This window comes from Callorhinchus milii, unplaced genomic scaffold (assembly GCF_018977255.1).
Source record: "Callorhinchus milii isolate IMCB2004 unplaced genomic scaffold, IMCB_Cmil_1.0 Scaffold11, whole genome shotgun sequence".
Lineage (NCBI taxonomy): Eukaryota > Metazoa > Chordata > Chondrichthyes > Chimaeriformes > Callorhinchidae > Callorhinchus > Callorhinchus milii.
The window spans coordinates 12,262,893-12,287,222 of record NW_024704752.1 but is presented as its reverse complement, the minus strand read 5'-3'; positions in this window follow the sequence as shown (position 1 = coordinate 12,287,222).

The window sequence follows — 24,330 nt, the reverse complement described above, 5'->3', positions numbered from 1 at the left end:
ATAAGCACATGTCAAAATCGTTATGTCACAACAACAACAACAAGATTATATTTGTATAGTGTCTTTCATATCGGGAGGACGTCCCAAGGCGCTGGACAGTGCACAGAATTTCAGACCAGAGCTGGGGTCAGGGGGGGAGAAGAGAAGGGAGGGGAAGGGGGATGACCAATGGTATGCTCATGAGGGTTTTGAAGCGGGACTTGAAGGAGGCTGAGGAGGGAACGAGGTGGAGTGATTGGGGGATGGAATTCCAGAGGTTGGGGGAAGAGTGGCTTAAAGCTCTCAGGCCAATGGTGGGGCGGGTGGTTCGGGGGACGTGGAGTAGGCCTGAGCCGGCTGAGCAGATGGAGATGGCAGGTTGGTAGGGGGTTAGGAGGTTACAGAGGTAGGGTGGGGTGAGACCATGGAGGGCTTTGTATGTAAGGACCAGGATCTTGAACCGGATCCTCTGAAGGATAGGGAGCCAATGGAGTCGGGCGAGATTAGGAGAGATGGGGTCACGTAGTTTGGTGCGGGAGAGGACACGGGTTGCAGAGTTCTGGATTATCTGCAGCCTGTGGAGGGAGGAGTTGGGAAGGCTGACAAGCAGGGCGTTTGCATAGTCGAGCCTGGAGATGATGAAGGCATGAACAAGAGTTTCAGCGGCCTGAGAGGTGAGGTAGTGGCGGAGTCGGGCGATGTTACAGAGGTGAGGGAAGGCAGAGCGGGTCATGGCTTGAACGTGGGGAAGAAAAGACAGTTGAGGGTCGTCCAAGAGTAAACAGAATTTTTCACCCTTTTCTACCTATAACATCTCACAATTTCTCCTTGTGTTTTTCTGATAGTTTCTTGTCAATATTTCTGCGACAGGCACATGTGAGGCTACCACTTAAATAGGGATGGAAACAAAAACGACTTGATCTTTGCCTACGAAATACACAGTCACCACACTTTACAGTAGATCCTATGGAGTCCTGAGACATTCTTACACAGTGAAAAGAAGTATAACAAATGAAAGGATGATTATTATAATTATTATATAATTTTAAGGAAAAGCTGAAATCCCAATTGATGCCTTCCTCTTGGGAATGTTGCAACTTGCTGCCCATGCAGTGAGTTTTCCCCACAGAGAATTAAAAATCTGCAAGACAAGTCTAATAGTTTTGCTTTAATATAAGACTCTTTCACTTGTTTTATGGAAACTAGTGCGGTATCGTCCTCCTGTCTAATGGTTTCCATTTGTGCTTGTATTTCATTTTTAAATCACTTTTGTCAGGGGTGGCGAGATCTCTGCACACGTGCAAATAAGTGTTTTACTAACCAATGGTGACTATTGGTTAAGGTATTTCTGGGGGTGGGGAGATTCTCCGATGGAAATGGAAAAGCTTTTATGAGCAGAAACAAACCAAGCCTCCATTTGTATTGCAGCATTGTCAATCACTTCTCTGGGTATGCCACCTTCTTTCTCTATTTGTTTCCACTTCTCTGAGGGTTAAGTATATTTGGTTGATTTTAAAAAGGCCCCATATTCGCTGGATCACTGAGAAGTTAAGTCGTGCTCTTTGAATTTAGCAACATGCAAAAGACATCAGAAATCCTGCCAGGTGTGGTAAGTGCCTGTCAGTTTAATCTTTCTCTCTGTGTTTCAGTACATTCAGAATTAATTAGAGGACGATTTCTGTGGGATTTCTTAAACAGTCTACCATTTCATTAAGCATTTTACAAGCTCCATCACATTAGAAACTCAGGGTGCAATCGTCTTTGAAGAAATTATTATTAAGTCAGCGCAACATTTGCTGATTTTTAAAAAAAAGTCTTTGTTGCAAAACAAGACCATACTCGATTCTACACTTAGTGTCAAAACAACTGTATCCTGGAATAAAGTTAAATGGAATTACTGTGCAAGCTGTCATCATATCCTGAAAAAATTATACTTCAAACTCTGAAAATGCAACAATAATCCTGGTAAAATACCAAGATCTTCACTTCCACTTTACAGTTTTCATGTTGCCAAGTATGAAATGTAGGGCCACATTATCTGATACGTGTTGGTATTTCAATAGTATTAGCACCCACAGTAAAATGAATATTTGAACAGCAAATCAGGTTAGCTATTAATTACTGTTTGTCCTCATTAGCCATCGGCTTTTAACGTCTAGCTGCCAGTGGGTGTTGCTCAAGTAGATAAAGTCAATTGTTGTTCAGTAAGACAATTAAAAATAAATCCAGATACTCTTTCCTGTAAATACACGGGGAGGCATTCTGCACATCAGCCATTTTAAACAAAAATATCCACCCAATTAGCAAACTTGAGAACGGCAGTAACTAAATGACATAGCTATTGTAATGGCAAAGATTCATTATAATGCTAAATAATCTTTGCATTTGGGATAGTGCCTTATCACATTATCATGATCTCAGAAGCACTTTACGGGATTTTACTACGAAGTGTAGTGACTGTATTTTGTAAGCAACTCGGCAGCCAGTTTGCACAAGCAAAGTTTCATTGAAGGTTACTAAGTGAATGACCAACTTTATCTGGGGGATTGTTGTGAAAAACTCCCTTCTCTTTTCTACCAGTGCCAGAGAATCTTTTACATCCACTTGAACAACCAAACAGGACCTCAGTTTAATGTCTCATCTGAAGGATGGCTATTATTTCACAGTAATGTCCGCTGTTGTCCACAATGACCACATATAATTAACTGTCCTGCATCTTTAATATACTGGAGCAGCTTATGGACAGCTACTTTATTCTCTCAAGAAGCGAAAAGAAAAGAAAAAAGAATTAAGCATACTTCATTACTGGAAAATATTAAAAAGATGATAAGATGATAAGATTTTTGGGTTCCATATTCTTATAACAATATTTTAAGGAAATAAAAATAGGGGAGAGAATGCTAAAAAAAAACTGTTGACCCACTCCCAACAAATAAGGTACTCCTGGGCTGTTATATTCCCCCCCAAAAATGATAATTCAGCTTTTGTATTGCAGGAGGGCTGAAGGGTATGTAGACTGAGGAGTTTATTGATCGCAGATTGAAATCAGCAAAAGAGTGGATAGGCTTGGATGCTTAATGGAGCTGATCATTGATGTGGAGAAGGAATAAAGTTGGAGAGAGAACAGATCTCTGGGAACTCCAGAGTTGATGGGAAAAAAAGGTCAGATGATGAACCATCAACTGCAGAACAGATGGAGCGTTTGAGAGAAAACCAGAAAGTCATGAATATTACTTTACTGGAGGACTGTAGGGTATTGCTTAGAAGTGCACAGCACTCACAGCTAGCTGTACTAATGCAACATTTGTACCAATATACTGTGAAGTCCATCAATCAAGGTCTATTTCTTGCACCACAAAAGATGCTCAACTCTTAAGGCACATAGAAAGGGCAAAGTTACCCAATGAAACTGAACCAAATGAGAAGAATGTGAACAATCAAAGACTCCACCACTGTCAAGTGCTCGTGGATGCCACCCTGTGTGAAGAGTGCTATATAAATGCAAGTTATTGTTTTATGTGATAGCCAATGTAATTGTATGAAGCACAGTTTAAAAGGGAGGCAAATGGGAACTTGTAGTGTTAGATGATATTCCGAAAAGATGGAGAAAAGGGATTAATAACCAGCAGGTTGTCATTAACTATTGAAATGGCAGAAAAGATTTGGTGGTTTTCCTCCTATTCCTACTAGATTTTATTACATACATAAATATTACTGAACTATTATTTAAATACTACTACTTAAATATTTACTGAACTAAAACCACATTTCTCTTCCCGCTGAAAATTAATACTATCAAATACAGTTCCAACTTCTAAACTAACATCATGCTCAGTGTAAACAGTTCCTGTACAGTGTACTGCAGCACTGAAATATCCATTTGAGCGGTCAAGGGTAAGCCTTTAATCTCAACAAGCGAGCTGTTCGTTGACTCTTTGACACTTCATCTTGGTGTGAGATGTAGAACTCGAGGTTTGTCTACTCATATGGAATCTGTGGAATCTGAGTAGTCTCAGCAATAGTCCCAGTAGTGTTGTCCTCAGCACAGACAAAGTCCATCAGTGGCAGGTTTGGGCTCAAATGATGGTGTGGAGAGGAGACTTTAGAAATGTATACATTTATTTCCAAATTGGTGCCTTGATTGTCCTCCCCCCCACCATGCACATGGTTGAATTAATTTTCCTACCTTTGCATTAAGCGTAAGTTTTATACCAACTCACAGGAGCAAAATGTTCTTCATCTTTAGGAAAGCCCGCGCTAGTGGTCCTCTTCAGGCAAGTGCTAAATCCTCTCGGGGACTTACTGCTGCTATTATTTGACCTGAGGTGGGAGCAATTTTATTTTGCAATCTGAGGCATTACCTCAGGCTCCAGACTGTTTTTCTTCATTCAATATTGGTCTCCCGGGCTGATCTGTCTCAGAGGGTCAACCTCCGGAAGACCATAAAATATTAGCTTTTAATGATTTTCTCTCTGTGTCTTAGCCAACGAATTCCCCCAAATCAAATTGGTCACTCATTCCGTGCCCGTTTGTAGGACACTGCTGTGCATTAACCTACTGAGGCGTTTCGCCCACAAAATCTACAGTCACTCCATTTTATAGTAAAGTAAAGCGCTTTGATAAGGTGCTACATTAAACGCAAGGATTATTATTATTAGGCAGTTTAGACCTATGACCTCCAGGGTGATCATGAGGAGTGCTGGCAGAGTCTGGGGGTGGGTGAAAAAAAGATAGGATGGGCATAGTCTATGCAGGTGGGGAAGTGGATTGACTGTACATTTTGTGGGCGAAATGCAGCAGCCAGTTGCGCACAGCAGTGTCCCACAAAGTACAAGAACAGTCGAAAACACAATCCGTTCTGAAGCAATATGGTATTTAGCCCACGTTGACCTGGATTTTATTTCCCTCCAGACCAGAGTGCAGAGTGTAAGGCAATACCGTTTTTTAAAAAAAAATCACTTTCTTTGCGATTCTACCATCAGGGATTTGGTAAAGCCTACTCGTGGCTGCAGTGCTAAAAGGTTTCTGTTAACAGAAAACCTGCCAGGGAAAAGAGTAACTTAAGCACAAGACAAAGAGTTTCACTCAGTCAAGTCATCCTTTTCTTTTCTTGAAAAGACCTTTAATGCCACGTTACAAGCGAGGTCTTACAGGTTGCAATATGTTGAGCGTGTAATATCAACATTCAGTCAAAGGGTCACAATAGAAAAGCCCTTTAATCTTTGGGATATTGTAGAAATTCCACCCAGAAGACATTAGAACAAATCAATTTTTTATTTTGGCTATGAGTAATTATCTTTGCATCTACGCAGTCAGTTGGCCAGCCAGAGTACTCACCACACTGTGGTTCCCTCCCTTTCTTTTTGATATATAAAAAAACGAAGTCATTAATCTTCCTCACAAACACATCCTGACACCGCGGTGTGACAGCTAAGCCCTGACTTTCCAGCACCAGTGGTGCAGACACTTCACGAGCAAAGAGTCTTTACACCTCACTTGACCCAGTCTGTTGCCTGCTGGAAGATGTGGAAGGTCGTGTGAATAAGAGTTAGGTGTCTGCTGAATTCCCTCGAGAGAAAAACAAGGCCGGTTTGGGCATGGCTGCCTCCAGCAGAATACACTTAGCTGACTAACAGATAAAGATAAATAGGACTAACGAAGCAGAAATCTGCTGAAGCTCAAAAGAGGCTGCATTGACCTCAGCGTCCCAAAGGCCTGCACTAGTTACTAGGCAGCACTTTCCCAGACCTTTTGCCCTTGTGCCAACCTTGACCCTTCAGATTTTGCTTTCAAAAGTGAAGAGATTTTTGGATAAGGAAAACCTCTTATCCTGTCACTGCTGGGTGACACTTTAGAACAATCAAGGCCAGTACCGTGTTCCTGTGGAGGGATGAGAGTGAGCGATAACAGCAGAGCGTTAAAGAAGTCGTGATGCCGATTTATCCATCAGTGGTTTTCTCCCATGGTCACTGCATCAGCTGCGGCCAGCAACAAAGTTACTAAACAGTGACCCATCACGGTGAAACTAGGTCATACTCAGTCAATTCTCATCCTTTTCAGGTTTTCAACTTTTATGTGACTTTTCAATTTTATACATCATTGGCGTTCAAGGTAGCTGTTCTTTTCCCGGGTGCTCATCCGTATCTGTGTATTAACAAATAGCTTCAACAAATCACATTATCAAATGGATGCAGATGAGTGGAATTCACAGGTCTATTGACTGAGCTAAAACATTACAGCAGTCTATCAAGCTTTCACAGAACTCATTTTAAAAAGGGCAAATTTTCTTTTGTGGCCTTATTCCCGTCCAATCCTTAAGGTAACTGTACATCTTTTGTAAAGGATTCTGCAATATTACATCTTAGGATCAAAGCAGAATGTTCTTTTTAAATAAAAGCCAATATCCTTCTTGAGTTTGAGACCACTACTCTAGGATATTTCCCATAAGTGTATCCTCTGAATAGATGCACGTAGAGGTTGGATTTTACTCATCTTTGCATTGTTCACGCTCACTGTTTTACATGTTTCTTCCCCATTTTGTACATCTCAGCCTCTCTGTATGCAGATCAAATTTCCTGCAATGATGTGCGCTGGCTTAACAGGAGCACGGCCAAACTTAGCAGTGCTTCACTGGGTTAACATGAAGATGGAATATTTAATTCATGCTTCTCCCTGGTGTTCTGGTGTTAGTGCAATGGAGCAGTTCAATAAATGTTCAGTTGAAGCTGTTAATTGGGACACCCTGGTGAAACTATCCCAATTATCGAACTCTCTGTCCGGCGAAATCCTTCAGTACTAATTTCAACCTATTGGGAATCAGTTGGTGACTGAGAATGTTTTCATTGCAAAGGAATGCTATCCTGCAGCAGATTTCCATTGACTGGATTTGACTGGGAAGGAAAAAGAGGAACAATGGAACTATGAAGGTTACCTTTTATTTAAACCATTCAGGAATCAAACTCCCCCAAAAAACTCATAGGAAAGGGGAGCTTTGAATTAGTTGTTATTGTTCTAACAATATTGATACTGTGATTCTGTATCTTACCTCTTGCCAGGTCATATACCTCTCCCCTCACTAAGAGGCTGAGTTATATGTTACCTAGGCCAATGCAGCTCTGCAGCTGGCCACTGGAAAGGTAGCTTTTCAATGATGCCTGTACATAAAAGCATTTTACACAGTATTACATCGTGGGTTTCAGTACAGAAATAGGCCATTTGGCCTAACCAGTCTGCTAGGATATATTCTATATATATATAATATATATAAGCCTCCACGCACCGAATGCCATATCTCATATCCTTCTTTTCCCTTCTCTATCTCAAGTTTGCATGAAATTTTCCATTAAATATTAATGCTTCAAACTCAAATACCAGCAGAGAGTTCCACATTCCCACCATAATAATAATCCGCTTCCACTATCAAAAAAATTATGTCACTCAAGCAACGACTGTTTGTGGGACACTTCTGTGCGCAATTGGCTGCCACATTTTGCCCACAGAATACGCAGTCAATCCACTTTACAGTATATTCTGTGAAGCGCTTTAAGACATCTCAACTACATGATCAGGCATTTTATCAAACGCAAGGATTATAATTAATTATTACATTTTATATTCTTATAAATCTTATATTCATGGATTTATGATTCGCCAACAAGGGAAACTTGTCTATTAATGCCCACCTTATTGAATGAAGCCTTAGTCAATTTGTACTTAAGTCAAACTTCTTCAAAACTGAAGGCACAGACTTTACTTACTGGATCTGTACCTCCTGTGCCAATGCTCATAAATCATGAAGGACACAAAGCTGGAAATCTCAGTTCCAAATGTAGTAAGAGGTTGTTAATGATGTTTGGGGAGTCAACAGTAACAGTTGACATTGGTAGCTGGTGAAATGCAACCAGATGGGTTAGCGAGTTACAATTAAACAGTAATCTTGTGCAGGAAAACATATTAATGTAGTCCTAAGAGAGATTTCATTTTTGAAATGCTCATTTTATTCAGTTGCGAAAGGGCATCGAAGAGGTTACTCTCAAGATGGAAATCTAGTACAGATGGGTGTCACGCTATTCACACAGATGTCTGCGGGCATTTCATCAATATGTGATTTTAACTATTGAAGACTAGTTATTTATTGATGTATATTATAATTAACTTTGACCAAATGCTTACTTGAAACGAAGGGTGGAGAGAAATTGTGCAAAGCACATTTGTATTGGACATAACCAATTGCAGTCAGAATAAAGTGAATGGTAATAATCCTTTAAAAAAATATATGAAATAGGTCACTCAATCTATTATATAATAATTTGGTCTGTCGATCACTGCTGTGAGAACTGGCTGCCGCATTTCACCCACAAAATAAACAGTCAATTCACTTTATAATATATTCTGTGAAGCGCTTTGAGACGTCTCAATGATGCAATAAGGCGCTACATCAAATGTGAGTATTATTATGGAAAATCCATAGATATGCGGTTGTGTCTGGATGTTTCATCTGACTTAAGCACCGATGTTTTAGGAAACAGTGTTACATTTTATTTCATACTGCACACAGTTTAACAAAATAAAGCAAATGTAGGCTGGATTCCCATCATTCAACCATTCAAATGGTCACCCTGAGACGCAGTCTTCACACTCCTCCTGTACAGGGAATAAGGTGTAGAGTGACAGGGAAGGGGTGGGGGCGGGAAAAACAGCTACAATAAAAGTTATGAAAGAAAGAGAATACCAAGAACTAAAATAAAATTGATTGTAAGACAATTGTGTCAGATGTGCTTCACCACACAGTTATTTTATGAAACATGCCATTCCTGTGGAGTCCTATAGCTCATTGGTTAAAGCACTCCCCTCGCAAGCGAGAGACCTGGGTTCGATTCCCAGCAGGGTGAAATGTTGGGCAAGTTTCCTTACTCCACACGCCTCTGTTTAACTAGCAGTAAGTAGGAACCCGGTTGTTAGTCGATTGGCGGGTCGCTTTTCCAGGGGGTAATAATTCCTTCAAAAAAAANTTGGTCACTTCAATCCATGACTGTTTGTGGGACACTGCTGTGCACAATGGGCTGCCACATTTCGCCCACAAAATATACAATCAATTCATTTTACAGTATATCCTGTGCAATGTTTTGAGATGTCTCGAAGACATGATAAGGTGCTATATCAAATGCAAGGATTATTATTATTATTCAATAAGCAGTTGATGTCTGAAGTCCTCCAGTGTTTAATCATCTATTTTATTGCCAGGAGCAAGAAAATAGATAATTCACAGTAGGGGGTTAAACTCAATCTGTATCCATAACACAGAAAGCGAGTTCATAATAACAGTCATTGGAATCCCAAGGAATAAACCGATTTTGCAGTGAATTCTCTGGGGAAGGAAATTGCTTGATTGTATAACCTAAGACTATGCCTTAAACTGCCTCCAAGCACTGACATACACAAAACACTCACCTAAAGGTCAAAGGCGCGATGTTATTTATTTCAATACCAGCTTGATGCTTACAATAGAAGTGTGCAATTTCTCAGTGGGATAAACCTTTTGGCAATCTATAATGGACGGCAAACCTCGAAGGAATTGTGTTCATTTTAATTTCCTGCTAAAAGATTCGTTTTTCAATTGTGTGGTTTAAATATGTGACTGGTAATGAAAGGAATGAAGCGTTTTTTTTTAAAAAATCAATTATTTTCCATCCCAAATTTCTTTCAGCCATTTCAAAAATTACTTTTGCAGTTATATGCGTAAAGAGGAGACATTTTTACAGTACAGCAATTTTGCTTTGCGTTCAGCAAATTCTAGTCGGCTCAGATTTCTGATCTGGATCTTTTCTGCTCCCAGACTGGAAAAAAGACACATTGACATAAAGCACATTTGTTCCAGGGACTCTGCGTTGGGAGTTCCTGATCAGACAAGTCAGATTGACGGGGGTGGGGGGCAATGTAAGAGAATAGATTTTTCCACCCAACTGGAAGTACATGCAAGTCATGTCAAATTCCTTACCTTCCTGCCGCATTTTTTTCCCCACTGGTTTTGGAGTAGGTCATAAATTGATTAGAGATATATATATATATACACATATGGCAGATACTTTATGGGAACATAGCAATTCACAAGATTATCAGAGACTTTATTGTCCATCTGGTCAGCTCCATTTGCTAAATGCAATCACCACCTCCCCTCATATTAAGTCTACATAATCCCCTCTTGAAAGTTGACACCATCCGATTCCCTCGGAAAACTATTCCACGTAATCACCACTCTTTCTATCAAGCAGTTAAATCTAAACTGTCTGATTACCTTCCCGCTTCCTAGCTCGAAAGTATGACCCCTTGTTGAGCGCTTCAATATCTGGGAGTGATTAGGAGGAAGTAGCATCATCAAGGAATACAGATGTTTCATATACAGAATAATACCTGAGATTGATTTAAAAGTAATAACTCACGAGAAGGGGTTTGCTATATGCTATATTGATGTATAATCAGCAGAATGAATACCTGGAAGTGATTATAAGTCAGTAATCTAATTGAGGAGTTCATAGCTGTGTCTACCTAGATGAATGGATGGATTTGATTAGTTGGGAAATAAAAAAAGATAGATGGAAGTGATTACTGCACAAGTTATTGTATTGAGAAGTTCAGAAAGAGCAAGACCAAACATGACAGTTCCAAATGCAATGCAATGCACACTGTTTATACCGGAAAGATAACAAGTGGAAGATAATTACAGAAACTTTATTGGAAAGAAGTCTAAAGATAATCACAAAGTAAGTATTTACATACAGGCAGGGATGGGTGGATAATAGTAACAAAACTGTAACCCAATCAAGGAAATTGCCACATCGTTGCAATAAGGGAACTCTAAGGTTAGGACATGACATCATTGTGAAGAAGGGTGGTTGGTCTCATTTAAAATGCAGCTTAATGCTGTGATGTGATGTAATCCTGGTTCTGGAAGGATGAGATCAGATGGACCATCTTCATCCAAACCAATCTTGTGATCTTATGACTAAAGAATCCAGGGCATACTTTTTCTCAAAGGCTATCGATACAGACAGCTCCAAACTCCAAATAATCATTCACTAGTAAGTATATAGTGTACAACCATCTTGGTGTGATTTGACCTGACCTTGGCTTCTCCTATAAGTGCACTCCTAAGGTTAGGAAATTGCAGAACCAAGATGATAAATAGCCTTTTGAGAACTTTTTCCTCCGGTTAGCTCAGTATGCAAAGATACCCATGGTATGAGCTTGAGCCATATATACCAAACTGGTGCTAGATTTCATCTCTGGCCCATGTTAGGTTTTGAATCTGAAGAGGGTGGAACTCCATTGGCTTAAATATTATATCCTGGAAAAATTCGACCACATCCTGATTTAATCTCTGTCCCATGACACCTGCTGGTGTGCAGGATTGGGCAGGTCAATGATATTCCTCTCAATCAAGTCAAATCAACCAGGCACCCTCACTTTCTAGAATCATCCAAGAAGATTGGGCACTGAGATGAGGTCATTGGAGTTTCGGACATACTCAGAATTATACCTCAGAGTACATTACTGCTTTATGAAAGGAGGAATAAGCATAGAAAATCAATTGAAGGAAAAGGATCAAGTTTCAAAGACATTCCCATTCAGCAAGGAACCCTCATCTTGCAGATTTTTAATTCTAATCAGAGAACATTTTATGGGTGGTTCAGTTAGTTTTACTTTTGTGACCACGATTTTTTTTCTCTCTTGCATGTTTTGTATCAAAATGAGACTCGAGAAGAAAATTATTCATCATTTTTCTTTTCGACTATCTGTGCAAAATTGCATGCATCAAGAAAGATTTCTCTCTGGTCTAGTGTTTCGGGGAATTGGTACATTTAAAAGTACATAAACCATGTCATGTAGCCATGCAGAAATGGAAAATAAAATGTGCTTAATTAGTTCCTTGCCTCAATTAATATTCATTCAAAGGCACATTTGGTTCAGTGTGTACTTGTCAGACGTGGTTGAATACCTAATGGCAAAACTAGCGGAAGATCAGAGAGTGCAATGTGAGATTTGACAATGACTCCATCTATACCTCACCTCACAAAAATGTAGTGATAAATAATGACTTCATGTTTGCATTTCAGATAAGCCAGCATGCATTCTATTTTAATCAATTCTCCCTCTGGGCGGTATCTTGTAACTGTACTAGTGAAAGTTGGCAAGTGAACCTGCTTCTTGTGATTATACAAACGTCTCAATGTCTTCAGTTCTTTGGGAAGGTGCTGTTGATTTTGGCATAAAATCCAGTGTACTGGATAAAATCTTGGCCTTGTGCATAAAAACGATCATTCCAAGTGTGCATGGAATTGATATACATTTACTTGGCATGTCTGATTCAAGCTTCCCATGGTGGAGAAAGGGTTTGCCATTCTCGTCGGAATGGACTGCTCTACATCAGAATCCAGTCTCCTTCCTGTAAGAGTCAAGGTCTCTGTGAGGAAGTATTTGACAGACAGTTGAGAGGGCTGATCAATATTGGTATGTTTCAAGACCTTTGCACATTATATCCAAACTGCAGGCACTGAAAATAACATGCAAAAGCCACAGTATATACCAGCGAAAGAAAGCTCTGTGGTTAATGTTCTCTCCTTAAATAAAGACTGAATTCCAGAACTGTTGCTGCATAAGCTTTTTTTTGAAAAAAATATAGTAAGTGCTAAGTGACAGATTGATTTGAATAACCAAGCATGGGAATGTCAAACTATGAAAGACACGACACAGCCACCATAAGACTCAGCAAGAGACCCAGAGACCATAGAACACAGAAGGTCCCTCGTGGTCACTCCTATGTACAGACCGTGTACAGTTTGCACTCTGGACTCCACTCTAGTTCAATCATTGAGGGAGGGAAATAATAACAGGTAAACTCTAAAGAAACGAAACTCTTGGATTTCTCCCCCAAAGGTAATCAAGGGAAACAAGATATCAGTCAAACCCTACAATTCCATTAGCGAGCTCTCAACAGCTGCATTCTACAGACTACATTTCAATGGACTTTGGACTACAAGAACGGCACTCCATCCAGTGTTTAATAATTTATGTCTAGACTTATTTTTATGTTCCTCAATTGTATAGACTGTATACCTCCTGCTCCTAAATCACACTGGCTGAGAGATTGAGTGCACACAAGTCATTATTAACGGTTAGTTTTTCTTAAAAATGGTATTAAAGAGCCAGTCACATGCTTGGCTATCAAATATTGATGAAGATCTCTTAAAGGTTTTTGGTTGCCCAATTGGACATGACACAAGTTCTATTTAAGATCAATGTAATTGACAAGAAGAAGCTTCAAAGGCACAACATGATAAGAAACAAAATGAGGAAAAAGCTTTCATTTGTAACTAAATTTAGAGACATTGCCAGTTTGGGGTCTAGCTTGTGGTATTTCTTTATGGAATTCTTTGATAACCTACAGATGTCTAACTTGGATGCTGGATTTCCTTCCTGGAGCATGCCATAATGGTCTGACAATCTAGTTCTGGAGCAGAATTCCCTCAATTCAATGGAAATTCTTACAGGAGGAATCCAGATGAGAAATGCTGTAAATGTAATCATGTGTATTAATAGGGGTGGAATAATAATAAAATAATAATTACCCTTGCATTTGATATAGCACCTCATCACATCGTTGAAACGTCTCAATGCCCTTCACAGGATATACTATAAAGTGGATTGACTGTGTATTTTGTGGGCAAAAAACAGTTGCGCACAGCAATGTCCCACAAATAGTCATGGAGTGAGTGAGTGACTAATTTTATTTGGGGGGTTGTTTGTGGTCACTCCCTTTTTTTTTTGAACATTGCCATGGGATCTTCGCAAGGCAAACAGATGGGACCTCGGTTTAACATCTTATCTGAAGGACTGGAATGCTGTTTTTTATGGCATATTTAATGTTACAATACAGTGACAAAGAGTTCTCTTTAATAACAACACATTGCACTTAAAAAGCCCCATTCATTTAAGTAGCGTTTTCAGAGCACTTAACAGTGGTTTGGTTTGATGCTGAGCTGAAAAGAGAGGGGAGGTGACCAGAGGCATGGTCATAGAGGAAAGTCTTCGGGTTGATTTGAAGACGGGCAAAGAGGGGGAAAGATTGAGGGATTGAGGCAGGGAGTACCAGAGATTCAGGCATTTAGAATAAAAGCGCAACCACCAATGGTGGAGGGGAGGTGACTCTGAAAACAGACATGGAGATCAAGATTTGGTAATGTAATGGTTGTATACAAAAATATTACTAGACAATTCTGTCTCCATGTAATTTCTGAGCAGTTTGAATAGCATAAACCCTGAAATAGACTTCTGCATAACTCTGAGTCACAGCCCGAGACAGAGACTTCATCTCTTGCTTCTATGATTGATGAATAAGCCTTCAACTTCTATAATGATCTTTGAAATACTCTTGATCAAATGGCATACTTCCAGAACTGATGAGTTTTCTGGTTCTGTGGTATTTTTTCCACTTTGGGAATCAGAAAATGGCATCATCTTTTATTAAGTGTTCCTCTGATTGGTTAGAAAATTGGTCCTTGGGAGATCAGGATTGGGCATTGGTTCTTCGAGATCCAGATTCTGAGACATATTCCACCATGGCTTGAACACATACTTCATTGTGGAGGAATTGTGTATAGATGCTCACTTTACCACAATATTACAAGGAATCAGGCTTGCTTTCATATATTGGTTTTACAGACCCACCAATAGTCTATTTTTTTTTAAATCATTTAAATCATTCAAAAAGCCAAGAAAAATAAATGATTAAAAAAAACTAGACATAGCTCATTTTTCTACCTAATCCACATCTCCACCCACCATGTAGTACAAAAGCTTTTAGAGCAATAATAATGATAATTCTTGCATTCAATATGCCTTTCACGTTCAGGACGTCTCAAAGAGCTTCACAGGATTACTTTAAAATACTTTGACTGTATTTGTGGGCAAACACGGCAGGCAATTTAAGTACAGCAATGTTGCACAATCAGCCATAAGTGACTCACCAATTTTAATCAAGATCCTACTATACAACCATATTTTGCTAAAAGGAGTCGAATGGACTTAGTAAACTTGCAAGTGAAGTAATACTGTAAGAAATTTAGATCCAGTTTGGAACAGAGTTCAAGCCTTTCCCCTTTATTGTTGTGTCACACAGTTGCACTGAACTTACTCTCCTCCACCATAAGGTGCAGTTTCTTGATCATATTTCAACCGGATCTATAACAACTTGTGCAGTAATGGCTCCACTTTCAGAGTTTTATTCTTTGATTCAGTATGGACCTGAACAACATAGTGACTTGTGGAAGGTGGGACCACCCCAGAACCAATGCTACCGTACAGCACCTTGTACAAGTCAGTAATCACCTGGGTACTCAACATGTCTGGGTATGAAAGGAAACCAGGTGGAGCAAATCACAGGCAGACACAGAAAGTCTGATGAGCACGCATTTCTTTCACACATTTAGTGAAGTTTGTCCACCTCTTAGCTATTTATCTAGAGATTAATCCATCATTTTCTAATCCAAAGGCTCAGACAGCATGACAACAAAGGCTCTTTGACATTCAAGGGACACCCATATCTGTTTGCACTTTTTCTGCCTACCGCAGTACAGAAATAATCTGGGTTTTGTCAATAATACTCGGCAGATGAGAATGAATGGATCGAGGAAGCTTTCTCTCTTACAAGTGAAGCTGGTGCTTAAGATGCCTTCTTACTAGAAGTGTAAAGAATGAGCACAAAGTGACAAAGCAACACTCAAACTCAGGCTGCAAATCCTGAGACAAAAGTGTCCCTTTAGGCTTCAAGTCCAGACTGGAACTTTAGTCTGGATACATAAAGGCATCTCTGTAGTGAAGGAAGGCAGCAGAAATTCCACCCCATATGATGGATAAAAGTGCCACCAGGCATTATGGTAACCCAAGATTAATGGCTACCTACATTTTTTTCCCTTCACCCTTTTTTACACCATGGTCATTTCAATTTAGATCAAGTTTGCTGTGAGTATATTGTGAGCTGGAGAGATATAGCATTACATGAAAAGAATATAGATTACTGTGTTGCAGCTAAATTCAGAACAGACACGCACGATGAATCTCAAACATGTTTACTACAAAGAGGTCCCTGCTGCCTGCAGTTTACCTGGTGGCTTAGATATTAATATTGTCTAATCGCAGAGTGAACATGAAATAAGGAAATTAATGAATGCATTCATAGTCAAATTAATTCTAGATTTTTATTTTGCTCAGCTGTGACATTTCATTATTTTATCCAAACATAAATGGGTAAAACTACATCCTTAACCCTTTCTTTCCTGCTGCATTGCTGACAAAAATAGGTTGGTCACCAACACAGTGTTCAAACTGTAAATGGAAATTCTATTATGAAGGACAGAGAAGCAAACTATCAGCAACTAACACGAGCATTAGATCACATTGGGTTTAAATTGCAAGTTTTACGAAAGGATTCAGAGCTCGAGAATCGTTCACGTGTCACAGCTGAGCCTTTGAAACTCCACTCAGACAGGTGGGGACTAAGAAAGACGACTTTGCCTAGTACAAGTGTCAGGCTGGGATTCACTAATTATAAAACCTATCCCACAAATTTAGATACACATTGTCACCGAAAACTATACCGACCACATCTTAAGAATGGGAATTTAAGAAATGTAATCTTTGCAATATTGGTTCAGAAGAAGGCCACAGAGGAACCATGTCTAATTTTCCACCCCCCCCAAACTGGGAGCAACTGAAGCACATGTAGCATCTACCTACCTAAAATGGAAGACAGAGGGAATAGTCTGCTTCACATCCGCCACCCCACCTGCCCCACCATCGGCTTTCAGGCTTTTGGCACATATATTCCCCCAATCTCGGGAACTCCATCCCGGAGTCCCTTTGATTTGTGCCTTCCCTCACCACCTTCAAGATCTGCCTCAAGACCTTCATCTTTGATCACGTTTTCAACCAGCTTCTCCTCATCCCCTCCCACACTCAGCTTGGGTGCAAACCTTAGGCTGTCAGCTCCTTGTGCAGCCCATGTTCTGTCCTGCAGATACACCTTCAGGACGCTCCTGGTCCTCACCTTCAAAGCCCTCCATGGTCTTGCTACCCCTACCTCTCTGACCTCCTAACCCCCTACCATCCTGTTCGCTCCCTCCGCTCAGCGGGCTCTAGCCCGCTTCACATCCCCCGCCTTGCTTGCCCCACTATTGGCGAGCGGGCCTTCCTCCACTCTGCACCCACCCTCTGGAACTCTATCCCACAGTCCCTCCATCTCATCCCCTCCCTTGCCACCCTCAAGACCCTCCTCTTCGATCGTGCTTTCGATCTCCCTGCTTCACCACCCCACCCTCAACTCGGGTCCAAAACTCTATCTGTCCAGGGCCTTGGGACGTCCTCCCGATGTGAAAGGCACCATACAAATGTAATTTTGTTGTTGTTGTGACGTCCTACCAACATGAAAGGCACTATATCAATGTAAATTTCAATTGTAATGTGTACATCCAGCACTGACCAGGCATCAACCATCAGTGTTTCCAATCTGTATGGATTTGTTGCTTTCTTGACAAACTCGAGTGTACGGTGTTGTCAGGCTCAAAGTAGTTGGAAAGGCTTAAAGTTACTTGCCATAGCGATTGAACTTGATGCCCAATGGACCATATCTTTGCAACAACAACAACAAGATTCCATTTATAGAGCGCCTTTCACGTCGGGAGGACGTCCCTACTACTTATTACCTATTGCACTACTCATTACACTACTCATTACACATTCTGTCTAGACCTGAAGGTACCCGTTGGTCATTGCTCATTTCTCTATCTTCATGCAATGTATAATTGCATGATACTTTCAACAAGTTTCCTCATCAAAGACATCAGTGCTCACTGCTTAACCCAAAACACTAAACACCTTCTACAGGAATAACACAGAATAAAATTTGAAAAATTCAATCTTATGGATATCCCTTCTCCCTGGTAAAAGGTGGAACACAAATACAGCCATATAGGCTGAAAAATATAACGTGTGATGAAATAATGATCATGGACGATACTTCAAACTCTGCATCTTTAACCTCATGAATTTTTTGAAGAATCCTTATTGTAACTTCTAGTGAATTTGACCAGGTCTCCAGCTTTTTTTTGCTATTATCTGGAATGCCACTCTGTCAGCAGTGAAGATTTAAATGTCACAGTGTTTAGAGATTAGACTGCTCTAAAGCTTACAGTTGACAGAGGTCTGATAAACCCTGAACAAGTTAGTTCAGACTCAGCTTTCTCCTTAACAGAACAGAATTTTATATCCTCCGAACTTGGACTATTCGTTCTCTGGGTATTACTATCAGAAGTAAAACAATTGTGCAATTTGTGCAAGTGTTATTGTGCAGGCTGGTGGCTCAGGATAAGGAATGGGATTGGTTAGTGTGAGGCAGCAACATATGAGGGTTGTTTAGAGTTAGTCATTGCCATCTCTTCACTGGATGGCTTTGGTGTATTACCTCCTCAAGGTGAAAAGAGGCCACATTGCATAGGCACAATGGTGGGTAGCACCTGCATCAATGTGGGGGTCCCAGTGTGTATGTGAAGTGCTCCGGGATGCTATCCCATGTGAAGTACGCTATATAAATGCAAGTTGTTGTTGATTCAGCACGAGTAGCATGTCTTGCACTGTGTAAATGGAGAACAGCATTCATATTGACACAAGTTACACATGGAATTTAAAAAAAATCAGATGGAAAATGATAGCACATCAGTTCAACGTGCATGAAATAACCAATCTTTACATTTGATATTCTGCCTTTCACGTCAGGACGACGTCACACAGCACTTCACAGGATGTACTGTAAAGTGTAGTGACTGTTCATTTTATAGGCAAACGACAGCTAATTTGCACACAGCGATTGTGGGACAGCGTGAAGCGTAGGAGGATTGCCACATGGGTATGGGTGGCGGAAAATGGGAATATCACACTAAAGCATTGCTTAATGCTCCAATCTCTTTGTGGACTCTCCGAAAGGGGAGGATGAAGCTCCTCCATTCTGTCAGTCCAGAGATAGAAAAAGATTCAATGGGCTATCTTTGCATACAATGAATACATAAAACTCATTTAGTCATGCCTACTCAACAAATGCTGCATCTCAGTGCCAACCCATCAACCACCTTCAAATCTAGGAAGTCTATATTAATTTCAAATTTGCTATAAATTATCTAAGAATATTTACAGTAGAACAACAGTATTAATGAGCTTGCACCCTTACTGATCTTTTCCGTTGTACGTGGAATGCAGAGAACATCTGTAGGGTTATTTTAGGGTGAATTGTCCTGTAATCAGAATGTTCCAATCACACTTTTTTTTTGGCAAGTGAGAGATTCATTTTACATGGAATCAAACAAGAGCCAAGAAAAATGTTTTCAATGGATGTCGTGGGAAAGCTTCCCCGAGTCTGTTTCCACTGGCAATCAAAAGGTGTCTGGCCATCCCATAACTAAAGCATAAGCCTTTTGTAGTCGGTTTTCTGCAATTTCTTTCAAAAACTAGAGAAAAGCAGCTACAAAGTTAAGACTGAATTGAAAATTTTGCCAGATTCCGCACGCTCTGAAATGCCAAGTAAATAGTGTGAATTCTTCGATCGCCTTACCGTGACTTCTCCAGATTTTCTTTTTTTTGGGGGGGGGGGAGAAAGAAAAATTCACACTCTCCTTTTTTTTGTGAAAAAAAAGCACTTTAAAAGAACGAGAGGAAACGAGTGTGCAGTCATGCAGGCTGGTGGCCGATATGCTTTTTATATTGCTAAACATGTCAGGTTCTGTCGCAGCAGAAACTCCACGTTTAATCCAGTGGCAATGATTAAAGCACACAGGGTGCTTAATAGAGTGCAGTCATGATGCTCACAGCACCTCACAGGAACTGGTGGGATGTATTTTTCAGTTGCTAATTCAGCTTCTGTTTGCAAGGATAAGCCTGGTATGAGAGTGAAAACTAAATGAACAAATAAGGTGAATGCCATCGTATCGCAATGCTAATTTCAGGATTTAGAACTGATCCACAGAAAGCCCCTCAATCAGGTAGACTCCAAGCACCCCTCTGAACTACATCGTCTCCACAAAAACAAATTTGAAACGAATGAATGCATTTTCCTCCCTCTCCCCCATTAATTGACGTTTCGAGGGGAAGAGAAGTGGGCTTAAAGGAAGCAGTCTCCTTACCGAGGGGGGCATTCGTAGAAACTGCAAGTAAGATTTAAAATGAAAACACAAAGCTTTCAGCACGGAATGGCACGGAAAAACGAGCGTGTCAAACACACACTTGGGAACTGCGTAAAAACTTAGAAAGGAAGAATTAAAAGCAGAAAAGGAAAAAACGAATCTGCAAAAGGAGCCTAAGAAAGAAAAAAAAACACGATGGAAGGAAGGGAACAAAAAAATAATCCTAAATGTCATCATGTTGATCTTTAGGCTTAACAAGGAATTGATGCATATTGATGGCACATTCTGTAGCTATGTCCGCTCCTGCTCATACAGAATCCTGTGACAAATGGTTGTTCAATACAGCCCAGATGGTCCTCTGGTTATTATTGTGAAGCTTTTTATTCTCACAGAATTAGAGTTTACAGGTCATTTTGCATTTCAGACAGAGCTTTTTAACACTGGTCCCTTTCCATCTGAACAAAGGGAAGCCAAGGTACAGAGAGGTGAATACTAATTACAGCTGGCCCTTTTATTTTTTTTAGGTGGGGGGAGAAAAGGCCTATTTTACCTTCATTAAGCAAATCCCCTAGATTTTTGCAGCACCATAGCCAACAAATGATGCGTTGGAGGCAGGTTTGCAAACAAACTGAAAACCATTCATCTCTGAGTCAGTTAGCTCTGTGCATCTCTCAGAAAGCAGGTCAACAATCAACATCATTTTTTGGTCTCCAACAAAAATATATATTTGAAAAAAATAAATATCATGCAGTGATATTTTTCCTGGAAAAAAACCTCATTGTGTAATTCTTGCAATTTAGTGTGTGGTTTGTATGGGTCTAGCAAGGAGACAACTGATCAACAGTAAAAAAAAGTTTGTAGTGTTCCAGAAATTAAATTTACATCTAAATGGAAACAGAGCAATCACTAAACTTTGTCATCGCTTTGTGAAATATTAGGGCAGATGTGTGTCAAAATGTGCTCTTTTATTTTTACTGAGGCCTGTAAGGTGCAGGTTGAAAGAAGTATCAGAGAGGAAAATAACAATAACTGGTGCAAAGGTTAGGCTTATACAGAGATGCCTTTGCTTTTTCAATCTTTGCAGTAATATGTTGCAGGAAAAGTTTTGATTTTGTCCAGAAGACATTGAAGAACCGACACAGACCAAGTAATTCATAGGTAAAGAGACTTGTCCTTCAGCTCCATTAAGGAACTACTATTTAATTGAAGAGATAAGAACATCAATGGAAATTCACCAAATGGTTTTGCAGATGAGATAGAAGTAGAAAAGTAGGGCAGGAGGCACACGGCAAATGGAGCTCTCAGTGGGTTTATGTGCCTGCAGTATTAAAAACGAATAAAATGCAATTAACATGAAGCTGGAAGCCTGTTATTATACCATTAACACTAATGCCATTAATTTAATATTGTTACTGATGGCCTATGTGGCAGAATCAGGAAATTAAAATTAAAATTAGAAATGAAATTACAAATTAAAAATTTCCAACGTTAAAAAGAAGTTACCAATTGTAGATCATTCGTTTGCACAAAACAATTGAGGAAGGTAGTTCGTATTTAAAAATAGAAAGTAATTAAATTGAATTATCTCTTTACTATTTAGCCAAAGACATTGATCTCCAAGCTGAAGGAACTTGTGTATGTGACAGAACAATGAGCTGTGCAGATACTGGGAACAAATTAATGGAGAAACAGGAGTCAGAGGGAAACAAAGAGAGACACCCTCTTACTACACAGCATTCACAGAAAGACGAGATACTGAGTCAAACTAAGGTACAGATGGACTTGGAAATCAAGATAGAAAAGTGATTAACCATTAAAATGTTGGGCGATGGTGCAGTTTATTTCTGAACAATAACATCTGACTTGTCTCTCTATTTTCCTCTCTGCTCCTTAAATGCAGAAATCCAGAGTTTCCCCCAATCTCTCATGTTACCAGATCACCTCCAGCAATAAAAAAAACTTCAATATTTAATAATCACCAGTTGTACGCGCAGCTTGGTGTTAGAGCTAAAAAAAAAATCAGGTAGCAGAAAGGAATAAAATAGATGAGTGACCTTTAATTAACAGATAATGTGGTAATCAAATTTTCTGGTTTTGTTAACTAATTGATCAGTTTCTGTTCTTGGTTATAATTGGATCAGAGGTGAAGAGAGGGTCACCTGGACTCTTTTTCAGAAGTAGAGCGTGACGAATGAATACCATCAATTTTCACATGTTTTTGCTTCTCGCATTCTATTTTCATTGATATGTCTTGAAACTGCAAATAATCCATTTTCACAGGCTGTACAATTAGGTTAAGTCTACAGAAAAAGGGCAACAGTCAGCAAAAAAAAATGGTGTCTGTAGTTTTGACACTACTTGGGCTTCTTGGACAAAACAGAGTGGAAAATGGAAATGCAGTACTAGACAGGTATAAGGCAGAGCTAGTGAGAATATAGTGGATGTTTTACCCTCTGGTTATAAGATTTGCTGACTGACAGATTTAGAATTGGTTCCCCCACAGACTTATGGATTACACTAATACATGTACTATAGGAAACTTGCAAAGAACGACGTGGAAATTTAACCAACAGGTTTCCAACAACTGAATCATACAGAGGAATGCCTGATGCAGGAATCATCAAGCCTAGTAGTGCGCTGCATAATGATTTATAGCTATTTGAGGCAAATTGCATCTATTACTGTATAGAAACACTGGAAGCTAACCATATCCACAAAGGGTCAATCCCCATTAGTAGGGGTATCAGCATTCTTGTGTCTGAACTAGTCATTTAAAAGATCCCTGCTTTATTCATTTTTTTTAATGTTTGAAATTATTAAACTCTGCAAAACTCATTATTCACAAAATCCTCTGGGAAGTGACCCATCAATTTAGCCAGGGTAAGAGAATACATTATGAAGAATCCAATTTATATCCCAGCACCACACTGTCTGAGTAACTGGGTTACGGTCAACACTGAGTCTCATATATAAAAAAAACTAAATCCATCAACTGAGTAAAGAAGCAGATGTACCCAATACAATATTCTCCTCCACTTCAAACCTTTGACATGGATTTGGGGGCATGTGGCCTTCCAATGCTCATCTGTTCATCCATGGTTTAAGTGTGGTGGCATTGGAATACTTAAGACTTCTAATAATAATTAATAATCCTTACATTTGAAATGGTATCTTTCACATTCAGTAGAGTATCTCAAAGTGTTTCAGACAGTAAGGATATACTGTAAAGTGTAGTGACTGTTTTGTATACAAACATGACTAGCAATTTGAACACGCCACTTTCCCCACAAACATCCACAAATGCCAGCCTCAAACATTCAGCCTTTCCACTGTCGTCCATTTCAATCCACGAAAGAGTACTTCAAGAGAGAAAAAAAAATCACTGGTCATCCTGTACACAACATACACATAAAGTAACCACAAAGGGAAGAGAACACACCGCACTTGAAACCAAACTAGCAGTGTGCACAGTCTCCCGAGACCAGCATGAAATGGATTCATAGCCACCACTACAGAAGCTAAATGCACCACAGGTCCCACTGGAACTGCATACAACACTGTACCAAAATACTTTAAAACAAGCCAACACAATGGTTAGAGATTACAATCTCCTCATGATCCAGGGTGACAGGAGTAATGTCTACAATTCGCTCAGACAAAGCACCAGCTTCGTGGATGTCTCGTCAGCATGATAGACTCTTTCCTTTTAATGCAAAAGAATTTAATAGCTTGCAACACAAATATTTCTGAATACAGTGCTCGGTTAAAGATATTCCTTCCAACAATTACTGTTAAAATTGTTGAAGGAAATCCCTTTATTAATAACAAGGGCTTTGATAGGAACAATAGAAGGTGAGATTTCACCCCTGGAACTCGACCATTTCTTATCCTGAGTCCTTACAATACAATTTACATTTATATAGAACCTTTCACTTTGGATGAATGTCTCAAAGTGCTTCACCAAGCACTGCCTGGCATCTGCGTTTGTGGGGAAAGAGTGGGGGCTGTCATCTTAGAACCATAGAAAAGCTTACAGTACAGATGTTGGTTATTTGGCTTTTTGTGTGGTGCACCAATAAATAATTCAGAATTCCTCTAATAATCACATCTCTTTGCACCTCATTCTGTT